We start from the raw sequence: 26409 nt of genomic DNA, 5'->3' as shown, positions 1-26409 counted from the left end.
TGGTTAATATTTTATCCTTTTACAATCTTCCAAAACTTCTCTACTCTGCAAAGTGGAGTGTTGGGGAGAAATGTTGGACTTTATAGTTCTAATCCTCTTTTATGTTAGTCAAGGGTTCTTTTTCAAATAGACACATCACTATTTTCCATAAACACTAAAAGAATATTTGTCTTAATAATAAAATAAGAATTTTAAGAATTGATTTCAGGTCTGAAGTTTGGGAACAGAAATTAATTAGGTGAATAAGGTGAAGATGAGTGATGGTGGAATAAAGAAACAAAAGTGTTTTTGGAAATCACTATGTGTGTCATTTGGCTAAAGCAGAAAGTGATAACAAACCATATTTTATAAAAAATAGATGAAAAAGAACAAACTCTTAAATGCTGTGTTCACATAAGCCTGAATGAATAACTCAGTATCTAAGAGTATTTTTCATTTCAGAAACTGTTGTCCCAAACACAGGCTAATTCCTGTAGGCAGTCATTCACCCAAATGGAATTTGTACATTCAATGAATGGCTGTAAATCCATGGTGGGAAAAAAAACCTGAAAGAATGTGGATGTACTAAATTCTTTCTTTTTTCTTCCTCTCTAAACCAAAAAAAAAGTTTTGCTTTGATTTCCTTTATTAATTTTCTGTTGAATTAAGTTCACTGTCAAAGTTCTTGTTCAGATTTCTCAAAACAGTATTTGGTCAAGTTGACAGCTCTTACAAAAGCTTTTCCTTGAGTCCAAATCATCTTTTCATTGCCGTTGAAGTGCCTCGGAACAAAGAGAACACGGAACAAAATTGAATATGGTGCATCTTATAACTATTAATGAGCCTTCTTTCTAAATCCGTAGCATATAAACTGTCAAAAATGGTGAAATATTATACAAAATCTCAGCCTATTTAATATTGCCTAACATTGCCAGATCCCATCCGTTTCCTGACATTCATTCATGTCTTGACATTTTTAATGTTGTTGAACATGATATAGGAATTTCCTAAGCTTTAACCTACTTTTTCTATTCTTGTAACTAATACAAGTGGAAGCACATTTTTTGTGTCCTTTTAATTTTTTTTTACAGAAATGTTATATTGCAGCATTTTAAATTCTATTTTACTACTTATTCAGTAATTATTTTGAAAAATGTGTAACTATGGTTCTACCTAAATAGAATCTAAATTGGCTTGTGCAAAAGGCAAACTAAATCCTAATTCTACAAAGTCTTTGAGAATGTCCTTAGTTTTAAATGCATAAGTCCTACTTAAGTCCTATTCAGTCCTGTTCTCTTCCCTGTTTAATACAGGAATTTACCTCAAGTTAATAAAAGCATTAAGTATGTGTTCAACCTTTACTGTTCTAAAATCTTGTTGTAAAAATAAAGCAAAACAAGACAACAACACTTGAAGGATTTGTTTGTTTGTTTGTTTGAATTTTTATTTTATTTTGTTTTATTTGCCTTCTGGTTTTATATACTCTCATAATATTTTCAAGTTTAATACAGATACTCAGATTAACAATTATATAATACAGATTAACTCAGATTAACAGATGCTTAGTAATTGTAACTTAGCATTTAAACAAACATAATTTCTGGAAACCAGTTCTTTAAAAAGCTCACCAGGAGACACTCAAAAAGCTACAGATGCTCTCAACATTGAGTTATCTTTAACAAACAATGCTGAATTATGGTTTATATTTTATAGCAAAACGAGTAAGCAAGTGTTTTAAACCACCTCTAGCAGACTATCTCTACCAAGCTAGCATTTTCCTCAGGCTTCTCTTCAGCTGTATGTGAATCAGCTCTGGTTCAAAACTGCATAACTATGTCTGAGTTGCTAATTTGTTTCGTGGTGTCTCAGTTACTGTCTCCCAGACTTGGGAGGCTGGTGGGTCTGCCTCTCTCTCAAATGCCATAACTGAAATTTTTCATGTTTTGCACAATTAATCTCAGAATTTTGGTTATACTTGTTTCTTTTTCATTCTTTTAAAGATGTTCTGATTCTCATCCAAGTCTGTAGTCTACGTTGAAGTTCGTGTTTTTGCAGCAGTGACTGCTTTGAATTGGCTTCATTTTCATTAGAAAAGGAGTAACAAGTCACTGTACTCAGAAGTGTTGCTAACTGTTAATGTTTTATAAATGCATGGTCATTACATGTTGTGGTATGTTACTTCAAAAATAGTTATTTTCATATGATTCCCATGGTAATTATATTATGCATCATAAATCTGCATTTAAAATGATTAAAGGCTAGGATGATGTTATGTATGGTGAATCTTCTTGGTAATTTCAGTAATGAAAATACACAAGGAAACTGAATTAAGCATTTTGCATATCACACACTTTTTTTCCAAATTTCTAAATAGTAGCTTAGTTTTTCGATATTGTTTCTTCAGATTTATTTCCCTTTCATGATGTAGTTAATTAGTTTCAATAGTGATCAAAATCTTGATAGTGATCAAAATCTTGATCTGGAAATGCTAGGCTAGAGGATTTACAAGGGCAGCTCCAAAAGTCATGCCTCTTATTTTGTTATGTTGGCCCATGACATCAGAGGTGAATATTGGTTATATGGCAGTAGAGGTTGGACCTTCCCACCAATACTCCATTACATTCTGTGGCCACGTGACAAATGGCAGCAAAGGGGCAGTCTGAAACAACAGCATCTAATGTGTAAGTGCCAATGAAGCAAAGATGTGTCATTGAATTCCTTCATGCAGAAAAAATGTCAGTCACTGACATTCATTCAGTGCTTGCTGAATTTTCATGGTGACTAAAGAGTGGATGTGAGCATAGTGACGCAGTGGGGAGTGCATTTCAGCAGTGGCAGGAGCTCCGCTGGTACAGACTGTTCTGAAGGCTTTTGTTCATTACTGGTTAAAATGCAGAGCTAATGGTGGTGCCTAAGCTGAAAAACAGTGTTTTGTAGCTGAGAATTTGTTTTATCAAATACTGTTATTGTGCTCTTCATATCTGTTGTAACATCCATAGAAATACATAGGGGACATTATTTTGGGGGCAATCTACATACTTCTCACAGTTCCGATTCTTCTGTGATTATTACTTACAAAACCTATTCCTAATACTATTCCTACAAATACTATTACTAATATCTTCTGGAGGTAAGCAGTTTCTTTCTCTTACTTCCATGCTCACTGTTGTTACTTTTGAGGAAATTCTTATTTGGTGCTGCCTGGGATCTTGCTGCTCTGCTGTCATTGGTGCCCTTTCCATCATGTTAAACATATTAATGTTTCTATAAACCTAAAAGTTCTTGTCAAATTGTGGCTTACTTTCAAATGAAGCAGAAGATGTGGGAAGTGCTGGAAAAAGTGAACATAAGAGATTAAGCTATTCTACTAGCACAGGTTATAGCCCTATTGCTACTCTTTGTTAACTTGTGAACTCAGCTGTGCACATCAGCTAAGCACTGGAAAGTCAGATGTTAGCAAAGACCTGCCAGCTCTCAATCTCAGTACTGACTCAAGGTGGGATATGTTTTACTTAACTCCAACAGTCAGAAAATTAGGTGGCTAAAAAATATCTATCATCTACTGTGGCACAAAGGAGACAGATTCATAAGTGTATAGCTGGCATCATATACTGACAGTTAAAATAGCTTTTTTGGGGAAAAATAAAAACAGAAGGGAGAGACAGGGAAAGGGAAAGGGAATATTATCCCCAGTGAGTATCAGGTTAGAGAAGTGATAAGGTCAACATCTGAGTATTTGATGGCCACAGGCTCTACTCACATCAGAAGCAGGTGGTTCCCACTACATGTACAAGCATCTCTGATAACAAACTATGTTAAAATCCTGCTCAAGCTACCAGCTGTTTTTCAGTATGGAATCAGAATCATCTAGATTGTAAAGCTTTCAAGATCACAAAGTCTAACCATCATTTTGTCCTAGCAAGTCCAGTCACTAAACTATATTCCTTAGTGCTAGGTCCAGTTTTAAGGATTTGACCGCTTCCCTGGGCAGCTTCTTCCAATGTCTAACCACTCTTTCTGTGAAAAAATGCTTGTGAAAATATCCCATCTAAATTGCTCTTGAGACTTGTCATGTGGGAAAAGAGAACACCTTCCTTGCTGCAACTTCCCTTTGGGTAGTTCTGGAGACGGATAAAACATCCTCTCAGCCTCTTCAGCCTAAACAATCTCAATTCCCTCAGCCTCTCCTCACAAATCCTGTTTTCTAGCCCATTCACCAGCTTTCTTCCTCCATGTGAATTCTTGATGTCCTTCTTGTAGTGAGGGGCCTAAAACCGAACATAGTACTTGGGGCACAGTTTCACCAGTCCCTTCCCTACTCCTGCTGGCCACACTATTTCCAGTGCAGGCCAGAATGCCATTGCCCTCCTTGGCCTCCTGGGTGCCCTGGTGGCTCTGTTCAGCCAGCTGTCAAACAGCAAACTCAGGGTTTTTTTCTGCCAGTCAAATTTCCAGCCACTTTTCCCCAGGCCTACCCTGAAACTGTTATGACCCAGGAGAAAGACCTTGTTGAATGGCAGGACGCTGCTAGGGCTGATGGAAGCACCCTTTGAAGGATAGGTGCTACTTGCTGCTTAAGCTGTGTGCATGCATATTACTTTGTCCAGTATGTAACGAAAGGGTAGGGATACAATGAAAGACAGTCATTTCCCAAAAGAAGTCACCACTGACAATACTGGGGCTTGCAAATGCAAGAAAGAAAGGAATAATAATGGAATAAAAAGAAGTCATTGGAAAAAAATGCTGTCATGGGACTTAAAAGAGAGAGTAGAGATCTGAGTAAAAGGCTAGCTGCAGAACTGCCAAGAACTGCTCTCAGTTTTAGAAATTGCAAAGGTGCTATGCAGTACTAAGTCAGGAAGGGCAAACCACATGTTGCTGCCTTTCTCCTCCATCTGTAGAGAAATTTCCATTACCCACCTGAAGTTTGTTGCTGAGCTTTATTTTCTGGAATCTGAATACTACTCCACATGTAACTATCTGACAGAATGATACTTATAATGTGGGGTGATATTGTACATGTCACTCCAAATGTAATACTTTCTATTTATTTCCATGAAAACTACAACAGATATGAAGAGTACAATAACGCTATTTGATAGAGCAGATTCTCAGCTGTGAACCATTGTCTTTCAACATAGGTACCAGCATTAACTCTGCATTTTTGCCTGCATACTGAACTCAGAACAATCTGTACCAGTGGAGGTGATTCACTGTCACCCACTGCATCACTGTGCTCACATCCACTGTTTGATTTCCATCAGTGTTCAAAAATGTAATGTAATATTAGTGGGAGTTTTGTATTCTGTCTTCTTGAGTACACATAGGCCAAGCTACTGATAATATATTTTTGGTCGGTATTCAGCTTATCAGCTTTAGTTGGATGTTTTTATTGATTATTAAAATTACATATTTTGTACACATGCAGCAGTTGTAGCACTTCAAGTCTGCCAGGAAGCCAAAAAAGTCTCTGTGCAATAACTGAAAATTATGCTTAAATATTTCAGCAGCTCATGTTGTTATGTCATCAGTTATATCTTGCTTATCCAGGCTTATTCCCATAGGGCTTAATGAACTGCTTATAGTGGTGGTATTTCAGTCCCATTAACAGCAGGAGAGGTAAAAACAATTTTAGTGGAAGAAAACCTTCCATCACTGATATAGTTACGCAGGCATGGTATGTCATGTATAACAGAGCTAAGAAACCATTGTAGGATGATTTATTGACTACAGCATGGGTTTTTATTCTCTTCCATGTCTTCCACCACCTGCTGTACCTAGTTTTTAAGTTGGATTCATCCTTTGACAGAGCATCACTCATGCAGATCACTGTCCTGTTAAGGTTATTCTGATGTATTCCCTTTATGTGATTCTCTCTCTGAAGATCAGGCCCTTCACCCAAGTCTACAAGTTTGAAGAACTGCCTGCTGCTCCAGCTACAATCTCTAGTTCAAGAGTGAAAGGAATAGCAGGAATAAAACTAGTCCCCAGGCTTTTTTTTAATGTAGAGTATCTCCAGTACAGTGAACTGGCTGATCTGATCACAGTTCTTGTGCTGCTCATCTCTACTTCAAGTTGCTGCTCTCATCTTTTGGTTGATGTAATGTAAATCTGGAGTTCATACTACCACATTATGCTTCTACAAACACATGAATGCCAATACACACTGTCACATCCATGAATAAAACTCTGAAAGTAAGTCTGTCCTCGTCAGTAATTCATATAGATAATCAGCTTCTACTCTTTAGGAGTATGGATATTCATTATTTCTATCAGTAGTAAGATGTGCTTGTTGACCAGCAGTCAAATCAGCTAGGCTGATTTGAGATGCGTAGATTGTGTCTGAAGCAGCCATGTAGTGAGACTTTTTGAAATATCTTTTGTCAAACTCTTATCAATTTTGCAAGCATAAAGATTCAACAGAGTAATGTTTTCTGACAGCTTAACTAAGTTTGAAAGCATCAAGCAACGGCACTTAGATAATAACACTGTCAGGGACGTTTTCACTGCACTAGATGCCAATTAAATTACTGATTTCATAATTATAAATTAGCATGTTACAGTGGATAATTAATGTTGTCACACTCAAGCTGAAATACTTTATATAAGCATAAATCTTTACTCTGTTGATTTGCTTATTCAGGAACTAGAAAATATTGCATATTGTCTTCAAATATTTGAATATTTTTTTTAGGATTCCTTCTCCTGACTGCAGCTGTAGCACCACTCTCTGCTATTGAATGGCTCAATTTATTGAGTGTGCACTGTATTCAGAAGGAATGTAATAATCTTTAGGGAGAGTAGTGTTCATATAAAACTAAGACACAATTTGAGGGGGGGGAGCCAAACACTTGCAAAATAGTTGCTGGACTTATCATGTTATCAATAAGAGAATTTGTTGGAAGGAAATGTGGTTGACAAGAAGTTGGTTTAAATTTAACTGCTAATGTGAAGTTGCTCTAACTTATAAAAGAGATGGTGGAAAAGAATACCTAAAATAAAGACTTATTGTCTTAGAATGTTAAAGCATAATAGATCAATTAGTTGAGAAGATTGAGAATCAGTTGCAGCCAAGCTGCTGAGTTTTCTATTGATAAGTTACACTAATAAATGTATGCACATCCTGACTGGCTGTAGATCACAGGGCAGACTATAGACTAAAGCACTATTGTCCAACTTTGAGCAGAGGAGAAAGGATGTGAGAATATATTTTAGCTTTTTTTTTTCTCTCAGAAACAATAAGTTAATGGTAGCTAACCACAGAGCAGCACTGTGATTGTACTTGTAACCATGGATAAGTTCTATTGATTTGGGCTAGGAAGTGAGAGGCCAAATCTCAAGGCCATTCCTGTCTCCAGGGTGTTTAAAATCACAGCTGCTCCCACCAGGACAACGCTGTCCAACTAATGGACTTTCTGTGAAAGGGAGCGTATTCCCACTTTCACTTGACACTGTGGCAATCCAAAACTAGGAACATGGAAGTGATGATCCTAGAAGAACAATTAAAAGTGGCAATTTCTGGTTTACAATTTAAGACACTCAGTTTATACTAGCCATATATGGGGATCCTGCCTCTGCTCTCTCAACTTTTTATTTCTCTTTCATTCAACATTATTGTATTAAAATATACCATAGTTGCTTTCAGCATGGTCATTAAAAAGAATGAATTTTACATCGGTTCATTGAAAGTTGCATTTTTTGTTAAGGGATAAAAATGAAATAAAAAACTTCTCTAGCCACCATCTGTCTTCACCATATATATATTCTAATGTAGTAATCCTGCAGTTCGGTGATCAATAATTCCTTAACATTTCTTTACTTTACCAGATATTGTATTTAATTTTCCTTTTATTTTTTTAACCAACTTATGGAATTCTATTAATAAAGTAGAACCACACTCCTGAACATTCTAAAAAGTTTTCTGAGCTGTCCAGACATTAGTTTTAAAACCAAGGGACTGCCCAGTATATGTGCCAGTGAAGGGTATCTGCTGACACAATCGTTCATATTTACACCTGATAAAATCAAAATTCATAACTTACTGTGTTACTGATCTAAAAATAGTAGATTTTATCAGTTTAGGAATTCATGATAAGTATATTAAATTAAACTAATTTGATTTTCATTGTTTTAACTCTCTAATGATGTATTTTCAGTACAAAGTAGGGAAAATAATCTCGTGAAATTTTTGTATTTTCTTTGTCAAATATAGAGGAATGGTAATTGAAATGCTTATGTGGGTTAACAGGAACTATATGATCGTTCTCAGTTTCCTACATGCATGTAGAACTGCCCTTTTTAGCATTAATAGAGTCTTGAAACATTCATTTTAAAATATCAGTCCTGCTTCTTTTATGTTATTAATACTTCTGTAGTCCACAACTTTTGCAAATAAGAAGTGAATGTTTTAGTTACTGAGACAAAAAGAAAAATTATCTTTATAAATATGTATATATACCAGAAGTTAATCAGTTCACTGTTCTGGAATTAGCTGACTTGTTTGCCTTGGTGTGTCGCCAATTAGCAGGAACCCAGGGATACTGTCAGCTGACAGCTGGAAAGAGATCCCCAGCTCTGCAGCATACGGTTCACTGTGTTATACAAAACCCTGAGCTGATGGTATTAATGCTTTAACATTACCTATTAGAATTTTCATCAGCAACCCATCTGCTACTTTTTAATGAGAAAATACAGTGATAGAACCCTGCAAGCAGCGGTTTTCCTCAAAATCTTTCTTATTTTCTTATCTGAAATACATTTTTTTTTTGTTTAGTGTATGTAAAAGAAATTGGTGAAGAGAAAAACAAAGCTAGAAAAATCACAACAGATAAAATAGGCAGAGTCAGGAGGAAAGAAGGAAGGCCTTTTGTTGTCCAAGCAGTTCTATGATTCAAAGTGGTATCTGAATAATCTTTAGGAGATTTTTATGTTAAAAGGATTTGCTCATGAGAACTCAGCCATAAGAGAAAAATATGTACTTTAATAATTATTTATTATTTAATGGGGCTATACTTTTGAATTCTCAAAGTAGATTCAAATATTCAATAAACAATTGTATGTTTGACTTTTTTTCTAATCTAGACAAGCACAATTTATTTATTCACAAGTTTTCTTTTAATATTTAGAATAAGGCACAGTTATTTTCCCAGTGTAGTTATGCTTGGAAGGATGGTTAGTAAACAAAATCACCTAATAGAATCAGCAAGTTAAGCTCCAGAAGAATGATCTGTGCTGAAAAAATGTTATTCATTTTCCACCCTTAAATTTATTCTTCTCAGGAGAAGATATTTTCTAGAGAGCATATCCTTCTATGTACTTACAATGAGAGAGTGTAATTTTTCCTTATATTTCTTACATAATCTGTTAAAGCAACTCTGTGCATGCTTCCACTGTCACTGCTACCATTTGGAAAACACAGCAAAGCAGAACTAAAACACAGGATGTGGATGGAGTCATAAATAACAGCTCTGTGAGAATTGTACATAAACAATTCAAGATTAGTATTGATCTATTTTTGCATTATTTACAGTTGCCCTTGAGTCCACGTGCACAGTTTTAATGGAGTTTAGCCATGTCAGGATTCAAGCTAAATACCACATTAGAAGGCCCCCAAGGAGAAAAGCTTTCTGAGTATGGTAATAATGGACAACACGTATCTGTTGAGTGCTAAATACAGTTGTGTAGCCTCCTGTGTTGGATGCTACATGGATTAATGCAAGACTGCAAGTTAATAAATACTGGTTGAGAAAGTAGAAGTCATGTACGTAGTTAATGGCCTAAAATTAAAAATGCAAAATTTGTTCCTTTGTCCAGAGATGTTTCATCACTGATTTTAAACACTTGGAGACTGTTGCAGAAAAGAAGCCTTTTTTTTTTTTTTCCCTGGGAAGTTTATAAACAAAACTGTGATGAGAGTTAGTGACCTTGCATGTTTCAGAAGCTTAAAAAGGCTCCTGCTGGCAGCGTGCTGTTGGAGGGCAAATAACAATCCTGCTGTTATCATCAGGGATTGCAATCACTGTCACAGAGCTTCTCGTATGCTCAGCATTATCTGTCAAGAAAGAGATTTCTTGGTGAGTTGGAATGTTTTGGAATACATACATCTGCATTTGCATTTTGGCAGTTTGAGCTGATCTGCTAGCAGAACAGCTGTGTCAGCAGTTTCCCCGAAAAAGCTGCACAAAAAGTCAGTTATGCAGCATTAGGATAGAAGTGTATGATTTCTGCAAGGAAAAAAAATGACCAGATAGGTCTGAAACAAGTATTCTACTGCAGCAGCAGTTTAAGGTGTAATTTTGCATTTTGTCAAGATTGGTCTCAGCTAGTCTTCTTGATGTGATAACTGGAGATGTGCTAGCAGCTCATTGTATCACTGTTTTCCAGGTATGCTTTTCTTTTCAGTACGTGAGATCTAAAGAAGAAAGCCCCATCTTTTTAGCCTTATCCATCATACCTTTACAAATCATTTCATCCTTCCTTCCTCCAATTGGTGGATTTTCATGCATTGGATAATTTTTACATTGTTTTACATTTCAGAAATAGAGAGTAATATAGGGAGAGAGGAGACTAAGAAGTCCAAAGTTTCAAGATTTTTTTCCCCGATTTCATTTTTAACACAAAGTTGATGGCTCTGAGTGAATGTGTAGTTTAAATATTTTTGAGACTGAAAGCTCTACTTCATATTTAGACATTCATAATGGTTCTTTGCTTAAAGATTCAGATCACCTTTCAAAATAAATTTAGGCATCCAAAGGTAGGTGTCCAGATGAATAAGATCTAAACTTTCATTGTCAACATCTGAATGTAATCATTGGATTCTAGAATACTACCAGCAGTTTTTCACAACACCCAAAAACATCAGCATTCATGTAAAAATGTCCCCCCTCTATTCACTTGATGTATTTCTGTTGCTGATTGTATGGGAACTGCTGAGTCACGGCCTGAACCTCTGATTGATCACCTGAGGTGAGCCATGAGTCAGCCAGAGGAGCACAGGTGAAGGCAATTCACCTGTGCTGCCGGAAGGGGTGGAGCCTGGCTGCACCCCTCCTAGACCTATTTAAGAGCTGGCTACCAGTGGGGAAGGATCTCTTCTGGAGATCACCTCTAGTGTTGTTTTGTGGGTGAGCCCAGCATAAGGGTAAGCCTTCTTTTTATTCTCTTTTATTATCATAGTCTACTTTGCCTAACTGTCTTGTTTATTTTGTGATTATAACAGCCAAATATTATTTGATTATACACTGATTAATGATTTCCTTCAGGATTTCACCTGGTATTAAAGCCTCTAGAGATCAGACAGAATACAGGGTTGGTTTGTTTTTGTCAGGTCCAATAGAAGTTACTACTGAAACTTAGACACCTTTAAACAGCATTTATCAGGTTTCTACTTAAGGGAAGATTGTAGTGAGATAAACTGCTACAGGTGAATAAATTCTATTAAACAGAAGTACTCAAGAAGTTTTTATTCCAAATTATGCTAGTTTACTACTGAAATTAATTTTCTCTTGTACTAAAAAAGTAGTTAACTATGCAGAATGAGTAATTGCATTTAATGAGGTTAGAGTGCTTGGTAATCAGCAAATCTTCAGAGCATAGCTTTCAAAGTTCGATGTCATGTCACTCAGTACTCGAGTAGACAGAGCACTGGGACAAAAGTGAGAGGGATGTCTGAAAAGGATCAAAGTAAGGGAATGAAAAAAGAGGCGTTGAATCTTGTTGTATCTCGGTTCCAATGTGACCTTTATCAAGCCAGTCTAAGTCCCCCTATGTAGCATTCCTTCTATTTTTTTTGCTCTGCACCACTTAGCTTAGTGTCATTCTCAAATTTGTTGAGAGTATACTCTTTCCCACCATTTTCATCATTGATAAAGATGTTGAAGGTCACCGATCCCAAGACTGACCCCTGAGCAACAGCACTTGTCACCACACTATACGTGGATCATAAACCTCTGATTGCAATCATTCAACAAATTCTTTATTTCAGCCTTCAAATCCATAGCTCTCCAATACAGAAATAAGAATGTGGTGTGGGACCATGTCAAAGGCCTTGCATGAATCTAGGTAGATGGCATCAGGTGATCTTTCATTATCCACTGATGCTATTATTCCATCATAGAAGGCCACTTGATTATTCAGGCACGATCTCCCCTTGATATATCATTCCCTTATTCTATGATCCATTCCTCTGAAACATCTGTTAAGCTTGTATAACTTGTAGCTGGGATCCATCTGTCATAATAGTCCTGCAGGGTGAGAGGGATGGAGTTTATTGAACCACTGCATGGTGAAGCCAGCTGTAGATCCACCATCACTATGCTTGAGAAAGTCCATTTGTCATTACCCAAGGCAGGAAAGAGCCAAACTGTAGGAAAGAGCCAGCATATTTTCTTATGTGCATTACAGGGACTTTATCCCCTTCTACAATATGTGAAAGCTTTGTCTGGTACAATTGGTGGATCCCTCATTGTTGACTACAGTTATTTCCCATTCAGCAGTACCTAAAGCCAGCTGAATGACCTTCACTTGTGCAGATTGGCTCAATTCACCTTCTCCTCCATAAGTTTCTTCAACTTTTCTTGTAGAGCTTCATCTAGCAGCCTTCTGTCTCTAATGCTTTCCCAAAATACAACATGAACCAACACTGAACAAGGCAAATTGCTTCACATTTTCTAGTAGCTTATTATATAGTAGGGCCTATTGAACATTTATCACCCCCTCCTCTGGTGATGTTCTTAGACTTCAGACAAGTCTATGATCACTTTGAAGATGCCTGGGTGGCTGGGGTTTCTTATTCAAGACTGCTACGTTATCAGTGAAAGCTACTTACTCCATGTAGTGTCGATTACATGATGTGTAGAGGGGACCTTCCCTCTGAACTCTGCATGAGCAGTTTCAGTACCAAAAGGAGTTACGCATCAATGTCAGCCATTTCCAAAGTAGTTTGGACTGATATGTGGAATCTAGCTGGACATGATGGAAAGATGATTTTCATAGATACTGGGGTCTAGTGCATCTTTAGACAGGAAGACCAAGGGAAGACTCATAACAGCTAATGCAATAAAGTCAATTTCAGTTCAGAATTATGCTGGAGCTAACAACTTTCCAGCATATGCAGATACCGCTTGCATTTTATGATTTGTTTTTCCCACCCCAGTGTGCTTTTCCAGGTGCTTTTTAGTTTGGTTACACTTAATTGAATTCATTTCCCATTCTGCCTCTGTATTCTTTTCCTCGTAGACTCATTGTAATTTATTGCCTATATTACTATGCTTTGCACATATCTGTGCCAAGTGCAGGAACATCTTTGTATGGATTTTGGCCAAAGACTATACTCACATAGTTAAAACTCTGATGCTAAGCATTTCTTTCATGAGAGAGAAGTACTGAGGATCTAGTCTTGCTTTCTGTACTGTTCTCCTTATTTAGTCTTTGTTTTGCATAAAAAGACTATTACACAAATTCTGAAAATGGATATCACTGACTGTAGCATTCTGGGAGCATACACAGTTACTAGTTAGTAGTTAATTTTTAGAGAGCAATTTTGGTACAAACTTATAGCTAAATAGAAAAAAATATAAATTGTTACCCTGAGTTTTTTTCTTTTCCTCTAGGAAAAGGTTGGAGGTGTAAACACCCCTAAACTACACTTCTAGATATTCACAGGCTGGCATTTCATGCTGTGTTTATTGTTTAATAAACTTTCAATAACACTTGCCAATTATTACATAAGACATTAGAGACCTTAAATATGTGTCATCGATGTCATCACTCACATTGTTTAGTAAAAAAGTCCTTTGATCTCTAAGGTTAAAGAATGACAAAGCAGTTCAATTCAGGGAGATGCTCTGTTTACAAGGGGTACTTCAAATTATTGACTATTATCACAGATTTTAAGTTTTTGTGTTATTGATAGTCCAAGCTACACTGAAATTTTTTTAAGAGTTCATCTTATTATGTTTTCAGATTGTACTGGAAAATGAAAATGTTATCTTCTGTCTTTAAAATCATCAGGTAATATATTCCTTTCTATGAATTTTTCTTAAGGTGATCCCAGGACAAGAGGAAGAAGTAGCTGTCTGCTAACTGATTTCAGAAGTCAGTTTAACTGCTTGCTTTATAAAGCTAAACTTGATCATGCAGGAACTCCCAGTACATCCATGAATAAGAAATAAATTTTAACTTATACATTATTTACTGTGGTAAAGCTTCTGCAATTTTCATAAGAAAAGAGATTCCAGTTTATTAAAACAAGAAAAATTCAGTAGTGAATATTTTTCATTTGTGTTTCCTCATTTGCTTTTGTATTGTATGCAAGCATCAGAGAAGTCAGATCTGCATTTTTCTATCATGTTTGTATCACCTGTTCTCAGAACTCAGGCTTCCCTTTGGACAATGTAAAAAATTCAAATAAAAAATCTAAGGTTCCTGGATGCAATTAGTACAAAACTGCACCTTCTGGATCAGACTCCTGCTCCATGGACTGTATGTGTGTGCTGACATGCAGATGTTGTACACCACTGAACCTCTTTGAAACCTCGTTTCCTTTTTAATAATATGAATAAAACAGTAATGCATTTCTTGCAGCCTGAGTGGTGGACAAAGCAGATATTCTATTGGTACATAGCAGACTTCAGCTGATTTATCTGCTCAAAATGTATCAATCATAAGCATGGTACGCTATTTTTCTAGATCCTACCCATTCCACACAAGTGTAAGCTTTCTTCCTGATGGGAGAAGCTAAAATAACTTTAATATTGTTTCCTTAGTTTTTATTTGCCTTCAGAAGATATGAAAGTTGTTCAGAGTGCATAACAAAGTGGTAGAAGAAATGAGAGCAATCTTATGGAAGAGATCACAAAAAAAGAAAAAATAGTAAGAATTAAATGAATTCTAATCTTCAAATCCTATCAGTAGAGCAACAATATTGAGGGAAATGCTAGACATTCTTTTGGATGTAATATTTCCTCAAAGATTTTTAGCAACTTCATAGGAAAAAAACCCAACTATTGTTCTTTTACAAATACAATACAAATACAATAGGACCATAAACATAAGAATGATATTACTCTGGTAGAAGAAAAGAGTTAACAAAAGTAAAATAGTTTTAAGAAAAAGAAAACGATCATGATTCACTACAAAACTTCTTAAAATCTCCTATTACTTGTTAGAGGCATTTTCTTATGATTCATCCTCTTGATAATTGATATCAAAAACATTTGTACAAATGCTCTGTACTTCTTTGTTCAACTAACAATATGCAAACCCCTTCTTATACCACTCAGGATGTTCAAAATTTGAACTCTGAAGTTTCTATGTGATGCATTTTATGAAACAACAATGCTTTAGGATTATCTCCTTGTGTTCCAGGCACCACTAGCGTAAGTAATAACATTTTAGTAGGTTTAATTTTAGAGCAGTGTTGTTGTTATCTGTTGCTGAAAATTGCAATTACACTTCTTCTGTGTTTATATCCTGAGTATGTCACAAAATGACTATAATTATGTAAAAAAAATCTCAAAACATGAATTTTTTACAATAACTTTATATGTCTGATTTTCATGGGAAAGTGAAGGATAAGAATTTCCTCTGGCCTTAAAATCAAGCTGTTTGTGATATATATTTAATGTCAATTTCTGTAGGTTGCAACCACTGCAACAAGCCCTGCAGTGCCTACATAACAATCTTAGTGGTGATTTAGGCACCTAAAAGGAGGAAAAACAAAACAAAAAAATCTTTGGAATATGGTGTTCCTATTAAAAAAAAAAAAAAAGTTATTGAATTTTAAGCTAAATCCTCTGAAACTCTAAAATATGGCTGGATTTATTTGTTTGGCCTTACAACCAGTATCTCATTCAAATCTCATCCCCAGCTGGATTTTGATCACTGTCAAATTCAAACAAGAATATTCTTTGTATTATTGATCAACAAAGAAAATAGTGTAAAATTTTCATGCATTATTTATTGTTACCTTGACAAGCACATTAGTTTTCTTGCATCAATTACTTTCCTAGGTTGCTCTCTTGGACAAAAAACTTGTGTACATGTGACAATGGGGGAAACATTTTTTTAACATGAAAACTACCCTCTGGTTTGACTGTTATAGGTTCTAGTTCAGTCAAGGAGCAAGGATATGACCAAGGAGAGAAACATTTAAAGAAAGCATTTTATTACATACAGACATAACCATGATTACTAGCTATGATAGATTTCTAGCTTCTAAACAAACTCAGTACCTTTGATGAGAAGTGGGCATTTGTGCACTGGGTGCCTTTACTCGCTTCAGTGAGGAGAATGTGTCCTACTTAAAATTTCTGCAAACATAAGGAGCTTCCCTGTGAGTAGCTTTTCTGAATTGGGTGGCAGTGTCAAGTATGTCATTCGAGTGCTGTGTTTTGGAAAAGGAACACAAAAGGAAATTACAACAGTAAGAGAAAATAAGAACTTTAAAAGGGTTCTTTTTATGGAACTCCTGTATGAAGCCTCTTTATCTTTTTGTCTTATCAGCTTAGTTTTTTTCTGTAAGCATAGAGTTCTAAGTTTACCTCAGGAAAACTACAGAAAAGCTTCTTTTCTAGTGTCAAGATAATATTCTAAATGTAAAATCAAGAGGATAATTGTAGGAATGCTACCCCAAAAATGAACCTGGGTCATTCATCATACTTCTTATGAAAAGTTATATACTGTGCTACCTATAGAAAAACAGAAAAATATAGTATTTTGATAGAAGCAAAAGAAATGTCACTCAAACAGCAGACTATATTATGAATTACTTTAATTATTCCAATTAAATTTATTTCCCTGAAAGTTAATTCTGAAAAAAAATTTTGTGCACTGATTCAAAAGGTCTACAAAACTCCTACAGAGAGAAATGGAGGGGCACACACTGGTCTTATCTATTTGGTAACAGGCAAGACCTGAGGGGATGGCATGGAGCTGCATCTGAAGAGGGTCAGGCAGGCTTTAGGAAAAGATTCTTCAAGAGGGTGATTGGGCACGGGGAACAGGCCCCCCAGGGCAATGGTCATGGCACTAACATACTAGAGTTCATGAAGTGTTTGGACAGTGCTTTCATATATTGAGTTTGAATTTTGGGTGGTCCTGTGTGGAGCCGGGAGTTGAATGCAATCATAGAATAGAATCATAGATTTGTTTGAGTTGGATCTTTACAGATCATCCAGTCTGACACCCCTGCAATGAACAAGGACATCTATAGCTAGATTCTTGTGGGAGAATCTATCACCTCTCTGGGCAACCTGTTCCAGTGCTTTACTGCCTTTAACATAAAAAACCTTCTTCCTTTGATCTGTTTTTCTTATAGTTTGAAACCATTTTGTCTTGTCCTACCCCAAGAGGCTCTGCTGAAGAATCTATCCCCTTCTTTCTTATAGCTGCATCTTTAAATATTGAAATGTCACTATTAAGTCTCCCTGGAGCCTTCTCTTCTCCAGGCTGAGTGGTCCCAGATATCTCAGCCTGGCTTCATAGGGAAGATATTCCATCCCTCAAATCACTTTTGTGTCCCTTATGTGAATGCATTCCACCAGGTCTGTGTCTCTCCTGTACTGAGGACTCTACATCTGCGTGTAGTACTTGAGGTGAGATCTCACCAGTGCCGAGTAGCGGGGCAGGATCACCTTCCTTGACCTGCTGTATCTTTTGATGAAGCTCAGGATATGATTGGCTTTCTGGGCTGTGAGGGCACACTGCTGGCTTGTGTCCAGGTTACCATCTATCTCCAAGTCCTTATCTGCAGGGCTGAAAAAAAAAAAAAGGCCTTGGAGAGGACTGTGTCAAAGGCCTTGCTGAAATTTGCATAGATGAAATCAAGGCTCATTCCTCATTAATGAAGTTGCACCATCATAATGAGCCCTTTCCAGCTCAAAATATACTATGTTTCTGTGATTCTACCATCCTAAGTAAACAATTTGCTTTACTCTTTATTTCAAAATGCTAATAACAGGAGAAAATCATTTTATTTGTAACTGTATTTGTAAATTGTGTCCTAGTTACTGACACAAGTTTTCTTTACAACAATTGTGATTTATTTCTCTTTTCTGCAGAACACTTTCTGTGTTGCTCTCTCTTCATCACTATGACATTGAATGTTTCAATCTATAGTACAAAGAGGAACAATTGCAAATTTCTGGTGTCCACCTTGTACTTATCCTGCCTGGCTCAAACTATAGGCGCTGAGTGTGCTTACATGCTAATTCAATACTACTTCTCCCCTGGAGAGAAGCTAAATACAATTTGAAAGTGGAAGAAAAGAAACATTTATTTGGTAAATGAAAGCAGAATTTTTTTAGGTCAGACCCTTATTAGTGGAAATCAATGTATCGTCATTGACCTCTATAAAGCTATGGCAAATTACATCAGCTCAGAGTATATATGTAGTGATGATATTTGCATTTGCTGAGGCTTTGAACAAGAGCTGCTATGCTTTCATATGGCACAGATTTTTTTGCACAAGGAGTTCTTAAGGCATTCTGTTTGTAGGGTTTGGAGTTTGCTGTTTTTCAGACTTCCAGTAATTCTATACACTATTACTTGTTCTGCTGGGGTTTCCTAATTAGCAGTGCTGAGCAGGAATTAGTTTGAATATAGTATGAACTCTTGCACAAAAGAAATGTCCCTTTTGTACATTTGAAAATGAATCTGTTTGAACAGAAATGTGTATATGGAATTTAATTAAATGACCACATCTGTTACACCTTAGTTCTTGAATGTGAATGTTTATCTATTCAAATACTCATTTGAGAGATACAATTCATCTGCATATATATTTGCAAATAATCTTACTCTTCTGTCTTTCCAGCAAAGCTGGTATGAAATCTTCAAAATTTTGACCCCCAAAGTGCAAGAAAATACTATTTCTAAATTATTTTCCTTTTTTTCCCTAGTTTAAATCTTATTTGACAGCAAATTCATTAACTGACCACACAAATGACCACAGGGTTTGTAACTGGCGAGCAAGATGAGCTTCAGAAAAGCATGAGTGGAAGTTATCTGCCTGTTGTGACAACAGTAAGCCCAAGGGCACAACCTTCTGTTCTGGAGAAATAAGATTTAGGTCCTTTGAACCACCTTTCTCTATCAGAAATAATGAAAAAAAAAAAAAAAAAACTGCTTTGGACATAGACATTTACAAACAATGGCTGAAAAATAGTTTTCTGTATACTCTTGAAAATGCTTCTTCTAATAAATAAAACAGTCCTTCAAAATATTATAAACTTGGTAGACTAAACTTGCTTTTCATTTGTCAGTCAAGCCATACCTGTATAAGACTATAACTAATCAAGCTTGCTCTTGAAGTCCATTGTCATTGCTTCACCATTATATCAAGTGTTACTAAGTGTCATATGTAGCTGTTCAGAGATGGGATCAGGGACTTGGCTGTGAATATGTGAATGGTTGATCAGTATTTAATTCAACTCTGCCAGTTACCTTTTCCCTTATGTTTCAGGAAAGCTAGAGGTGGAAATGGAAGATTTGCTGAAGTTCAGTAATGTCACTGTAGCATGAGCAAAAGAGATTAAAAGAACAAGAGCTGGCATTAACATTTTGATAGACTCAACAGCTGTTTCCATTTGCTGACACTGAGCTCTCTCTGACATTCTGTCATCTATTGTGGTCTCTGCTACTTGACGCAGAGTGAGAGTCAGCCATTGATAAGTTCTTTGGGACACACAGTGTCAGATCAAAACAACCTGCTTGTGTGTAATGAAAAATTAACTTTAGGGAGAATTGTAAAATAAACAAAAACATGAGATCTCTCTTCATAAATACTTGCTTTAAAATGGTGATGTTTTTATGATGGGTATTTGTTTCATAATTTTTTTCACTGTTGCCAGTGCCCTTGAATTAATCATAAGCTCTATGATATTTTGTGGTCTTATTAAAAGCTGTAAAGCCCAGAGTCAGGTGAGCACATAGAAACATCAACTTTCATTAGTAAAAAAATTAAAATTGCCCTCTTGTTTTAAGAAAAATAGGTTAAAAATAGTGTATTCTGTGTGTCCTCAAGACTCATGGCTACATAGCTCATAGTACATATGCAGATCTAATTTAGATCCATGAGGAAACAGCAGAGTCTCTGCACAACTTCTTGTATGCCATCTGGAAATATTCATATTAATGTAAGTGGAAAGTCTTCTTCAGGGAAAGATCACATAGGGTTGCATTTCAGTTTTCATTATTCCATCATGTAACTCAGTTTCATAGATAAATCAAGAGATGTTATGGCTGAAAACTAGATCTGAAAGAGCAGACTTACTGACCAAGTTTTGAGGCCAAAACTCTGAGGCATCCAGAGAATCTCCACCAGACTTCTGCACAACATTAAAGCATTATCACAAGTGATATTGAGTATTTTTATGGTTTTTGCTAATTTCAAGTTCTTATGTTGTTCCTACCACCGCAGTGTGGTAATAAATTTATATTACAAAACTGACATGCATGAGAAGTAATGTGGTTGCTCACTACACTAACTGGCTTCTTAAAAAAAAAAAAAAACACTAAACAAACAAAAAACCAAAAATGGAGTGTTTTAAATAGTCTTGATCTAGGTATGCTTAAAACAAATAGAGAGGAAAGTGTTCATATAAGAGGAAAAAGTCACCCTTGTTCAAGTATTTATCTTCTTTCTCAGTGAAGCAGATTGTCATCCACTTCCCCATCTCTGACAATCTTCATTTATCATTTCCTTCATTTTCATATTTTTTCTCAGCTTTCCAATCAGTTTCAACTCAAAAAACATCACAAGTGAAAAATAGCAACTGATGGCAGCCTGTTCTAGATCAGTTGTTCTTCACCAGAGTAAAAACACGTGCATGGAAATAACATGGGAATACATTGTTGGGGAGCTTATGTAGATCCTGTTGTCAGCCTTTCTTAGTTTTTAATGACAACAAATCGCCCTTTCTTGGAGAAAGAGTTGTTTTGTTTTTTTTTCGAATTAGTCACTGAAGTTCTTGAACTGTCTACTTCTTAAACAGCACTGGGTAAAGAAAATCATATATACATGTAAAAATGAAACAGTTAACTCATTATTTTCCTGCATTGATACCATTTTCATTCCTCCAGTAACCACAGAGAACGGGAGACCATCCAAGAGCAGAAAGTTTTTTTGTTTGTTAATTTTTGTTTGATTGGTGTGTTTTTCCTTTTGGGAGTGGGGGTAGGATGGGGTTGGGTTGTCGTCTTAAGTATAACTATGGGAAATAACTATTGTATCCCAATAGGCATGATGCTGGTCTCTTTTGTGCTGAAGTAAATCAAGAATAATTTTACCAATGTGAGTACAGCCACATCGTGAAAATTCTAGTGGGAGTATAGAATATGGCACAGTATCTCTGTAAAGAATAATGAAAGATTGCAGTGGGAATTGCAGTTCCTTTGTATCTCTGCAGGAAATCAGTTGAATTTGGCATTTTAAATGGTTGAATAAAAGAAATTTCTAATTTTAATTAATCAGAGCTGAGTTAATTAATCTAATATGTGACAGGAGAACACTGAAATTTCAACCATGTCATCTGATATTGGACTGAATATCTCTGGTCTGGAAGGGAAAGAGACTCAGGGCTGTTCAGCCAGGACAAGAAGGAGGGAGATCTTATCAATGCTTACAAATATCTAATGGGTGAGTTTTAAGTGGATGAGGACAGATTCTTTTTGATGGCTCGCAGCAAGAGGATGAGGGGCAGTGGGCACAAACTGGAACGCAGGAAGTTCTATCTGAACATGAGAAAAACTTCTTTACTCTGAGAGTGACAGAGCACTGAAACAAACTGCCAAAGAGGCTATGGAGTCTCCTTCTCTGGAGGCATTCCAGACTTGCAATGTAGGCATCATGCTTTAGCAGGAGGTTGGACTAAACAATCTCCGGAGGTCTGTTCCAATCCTTGTGCTTTTGTGAGGAGTAAAAAAAAAAAAAAAAAGAAAAATCATTGATGCTGGCAGCATGAACAATTGTTCTGCATGTCCTCATAGTTTTATATTTCTTTTTTTATTGCTCCAGTGTGTATATTTACATTTTGTTTATTCTCGTTAATTTACATTTAGGAATACAAATGCAGCTTGAGACAATATAGTAACATTTTCTGATCAAAGGGTTGCTAAAGGATAAAAGCTCCTATGGTTAATATTTTATCCTTTTACAATCTTCCAAAACTTCTCTACTCTGCAAAGTGGAGTGTTGGGGAGAAATGTTGGACTTTATAGTTCTAATCCTCTTTTATGTTAGTCAAGGGTTCTTTTTCAAATAGACACATCACTATTTTCCATAAACACTAAAAGAATATTTGTCTTAATAATAAAATAAGAATTTTAAGAATTGATTTCAGGTCTGAAGTTTGGGAACAGAAATTAATTAGGTGAATAAGGTGAAGATGAGTGATGGTGGAATAAAGAAACAAAAGTGTTTTTGGAAATCACTATGTGTGTCATTTGGCTAAAGCAGAAAGTGATAACAAACCATATTTTATAAAAAATAGATGAAAAAGAACAAACTCTTAAATGCTGTGTTCACATAAGCCTGAATGAATAACTCAGTATCTAAGAGTATTTTTCATTTCAGAAACTGTTGTCCCAAACACAGGCTAATTCCTGTAGGCAGTCATTCACCCAAATGGAATTTGTACATTCAATGAATGGCTGTAAATCCATGGTGGGAAAAAAAACCTGAAAGAATGTGGATGTACTAAATTCTTTCTTTTTTCTTCCTCTCTAAACCAAAAAAAAAGTTTTGCTTTGATTTCCTTTATTAATTTTCTGTTGAATTAAGTTCACTGTCAAAGTTCTTGTTCAGATTTCTCAAAACAGTATTTGGTCAAGTTGACAGCTCTTACAAAAGCTTTTCCTTGAGTCCAAATCATCTTTTCATTGCCGTTGAAGTGCCTCGGAACAAAGAGAACACGGAACAAAATTGAATATGGTGCATCTTATAACTATTAATGAGCCTTCTTTCTAAATCCGTAGCATATAAACTGTCAAAAATGGTGAAATATTATACAAAATCTCAGCCTATTTAATATTGCCTAACATTGCCAGATCCCATCCGTTTCCTGACATTCATTCATGTCTTGACATTTTTAATGTTGTTGAACATGATATAGGAATTTCCTAAGCTTTAACCTACTTTTTCTATTCTTGTAACTAATACAAGTGGAAGCACATTTTTTGTGTCCTTTTAATTTTTTTTTACAGAAATGTTATATTGCAGCATTTTAAATTCTATTTTACTACTTATTCAGTAATTATTTTGAAAAATGTGTAACTATGGTTCTACCTAAATAGAATCTAAATTGGCTTGTGCAAAAGGCAAACTAAATCCTAATTCTACAAAGTCTTTGAGAATGTCCTTAGTTTTAAATGCATAAGTCCTACTTAAGTCCTATTCAGTCCTGTTCTCTTCCCTGTTTAATACAGGAATTTACCTCAAGTTAATAAAAGCATTAAGTATGTGTTCAACCTTTACTGTTCTAAAATCTTGTTGTAAAAATAAAGCAAAACAAGACAACAACACTTGAAGGATTTGTTTGTTTGTTTGTTTGAATTTTTATTTTATTTTGTTTTATTTGCCTTCTGGTTTTATATACTCTCATAATATTTTCAAGTTTAATACAGATACTCAGATTAACAATTATATAATACAGATTAACTCAGATTAACAGATGCTTAGTAATTGTAACTTAGCATTTAAACAAACATAATTTCTGGAAACCAGTTCTTTAAAAAGCTCACCAGGAGACACTCAAAAAGCTACAGATGCTCTCAACATTGAGTTATCTTTAACAAACAATGCTGAATTATGGTTTATATTTTATAGCAAAACGAGTAAGCAAGTGTTTTAAACCACCTCTAGCAGACTATCTCTACCAAGCTAGCATTTTCCTCAGGCTTCTCTTCAGCTGTATGTGAATCAGCTCTGGTTCAAAACTGCATAACTATGTCTGAGTTGCTAATTTGTTTCGTGGTGTCTCAGTTACTGTCTCCCAGACTTGGGAGGCTGGTGGGTCTGCCTCTCTCTCAAATGCCATAACTGAAATTTTTCATGTTTTGCACAATTAATCTCAGAATTTTGGTTATACTTGTTTCTTTTTCATTCTTTTAAAGATGTTCTGATTCTCATCCAAGTCTGTAGTCTACGTTGAAGTTCGTGTTTTTGCAGCAGTGACTGCTTTGAATTGGCTTCATTTTCATTAGAAAAGGAGTAACAAGTCACTGTACTCAGAAGTGTTGCTAACTGTTAATGTTTTATAAATGCATGGTCATTACATGTTGTGGTATGTTACTTCAAAAATAGTTATTTTCATATGATTCCCATGGTAATTATATTATGCATCATAAATCTGCATTTAAAATGATTAAAGGCTAGGATGATGTTATGTATGGTGAATCTTCTTGGTAATTTCAGTAATGAAAATACACAAGGAAACTGAATTAAGCATTTTGCATATCACACACTTTTTTTCCAAATTTCTAAATAGTAGCTTAGTTTTTCGATATTGTTTCTTCAGATTTATTTCCCTTTCATGATGTAGTTAATTAGTTTCAATAGTGATCAAAATCTTGATAGTGATCAAAATCTTGATCTGGAAATGCTAGGCTAGAGGATTTACAAGGGCAGCTCCAAAAGTCATGCCTCTTATTTTGTTATGTTGGCCCATGACATCAGAGGTGAATATTGGTTATATGGCAGTAGAGGTTGGACCTTCCCACCAATACTCCATTACATTCTGTGGCCACGTGACAAATGGCAGCAAAGGGGCAGTCTGAAACAACAGCATCTAATGTGTAAGTGCCAATGAAGCAAAGATGTGTCATTGAATTCCTTCATGCAGAAAAAATGTCAGTCACTGACATTCATTCAGTGCTTGCTGAATTTTCATGGTGACTAAAGAGTGGATGTGAGCATAGTGACGCAGTGGGGAGTGCATTTCAGCAGTGGCAGGAGCTCCGCTGGTACAGACTGTTCTGAAGGCTTTTGTTCATTACTGGTTAAAATGCAGAGCTAATGGTGGTGCCTAAGCTGAAAAACAGTGTTTTGTAGCTGAGAATTTGTTTTATCAAATACTGTTATTGTGCTCTTCATATCTGTTGTAACATCCATAGAAATACATAGGGGACATTATTTTGGGGGCAATCTACATACTTCTCACAGTTCCGATTCTTCTGTGATTATTACTTACAAAACCTATTCCTAATACTATTCCTACAAATACTATTACTAATATCTTCTGGAGGTAAGCAGTTTCTTTCTCTTACTTCCATGCTCACTGTTGTTACTTTTGAGGAAATTCTTATTTGGTGCTGCCTGGGATCTTGCTGCTCTGCTGTCATTGGTGCCCTTTCCATCATGTTAAACATATTAATGTTTCTATAAACCTAAAAGTTCTTGTCAAATTGTGGCTTACTTTCAAATGAAGCAGAAGATGTGGGAAGTGCTGGAAAAAGTGAACATAAGAGATTAAGCTATTCTACTAGCACAGGTTATAGCCCTATTGCTACTCTTTGTTAACTTGTGAACTCAGCTGTGCACATCAGCTAAGCACTGGAAAGTCAGATGTTAGCAAAGACCTGCCAGCTCTCAATCTCAGTACTGACTCAAGGTGGGATATGTTTTACTTAACTCCAACAGTCAGAAAATTAGGTGGCTAAAAAATATCTATCATCTACTGTGGCACAAAGGAGACAGATTCATAAGTGTATAGCTGGCATCATATACTGACAGTTAAAATAGCTTTTTTGGGGAAAAATAAAAACAGAAGGGAGAGACAGGGAAAGGGAAAGGGAATATTATCCCCAGTGAGTATCAGGTTAGAGAAGTGATAAGGTCAACATCTGAGTATTTGATGGCCACAGGCTCTACTCACATCAGAAGCAGGTGGTTCCCACTACATGTACAAGCATCTCTGATAACAAACTATGTTAAAATCCTGCTCAAGCTACCAGCTGTTTTTCAGTATGGAATCAGAATCATCTAGATTGTAAAGCTTTCAAGATCACAAAGTCTAACCATCATTTTGTCCTAGCAAGTCCAGTCACTAAACTATATTCCTTAGTGCTAGGTCCAGTTTTAAGGATTTGACCGCTTCCCTGGGCAGCTTCTTCCAATGTCTAACCACTCTTTCTGTGAAAAAATGCTTGTGAAAATATCCCATCTAAATTGCTCTTGAGACTTGTCATGTGGGAAAAGAGAACACCTTCCTTGCTGCAACTTCCCTTTGGGTAGTTCTGGAGACGGATAAAACATCCTCTCAGCCTCTTCAGCCTAAACAATCTCAATTCCCTCAGCCTCTCCTCACAAATCCTGTTTTCTAGCCCATTCACCAGCTTTCTTCCTCCATGTGAATTCTTGATGTCCTTCTTGTAGTGAGGGGCCTAAAACCGAACATAGTACTTGGGGCACAGTTTCACCAGTCCCTTCCCTAC

General features: G+C 36.0%; 1 protein-coding gene across 6 annotated transcripts in view; it reads left to right on the top strand.

Annotated features, from left to right (window-relative positions):
• The window catches only part of HS3ST5 (heparan sulfate-glucosamine 3-sulfotransferase 5), a 207323-nt gene that overhangs the window by 68043 nt on the left and 112871 nt on the right, over positions 1 to 26409 (top strand). Inside the window, exon 1 of one of the 6 annotated variants that reach the window (XM_048935691.1) lies at positions 15338 to 15356. The exons of the other annotated variants lie outside the window; for them this stretch is intronic. The gene's annotated coding sequence lies outside the window, so the exon portion shown is untranslated. Of the gene's footprint in view, positions 1 to 15337; positions 15357 to 26409 lie in introns of those variants that run through there. 6 annotated transcript variants of the gene reach the window in all.

The sequence above is a fragment of the Lagopus muta genome, chromosome 2 (genome assembly GCF_023343835.1).
Source record: "Lagopus muta isolate bLagMut1 chromosome 2, bLagMut1 primary, whole genome shotgun sequence".
Classification (NCBI taxonomy): Eukaryota; Metazoa; Chordata; class Aves; order Galliformes; family Phasianidae; genus Lagopus; species Lagopus muta.
The sequence above is the reverse complement of the archived record's forward strand: the minus strand, read 5'-3'. Positions and strand labels throughout refer to the sequence as shown.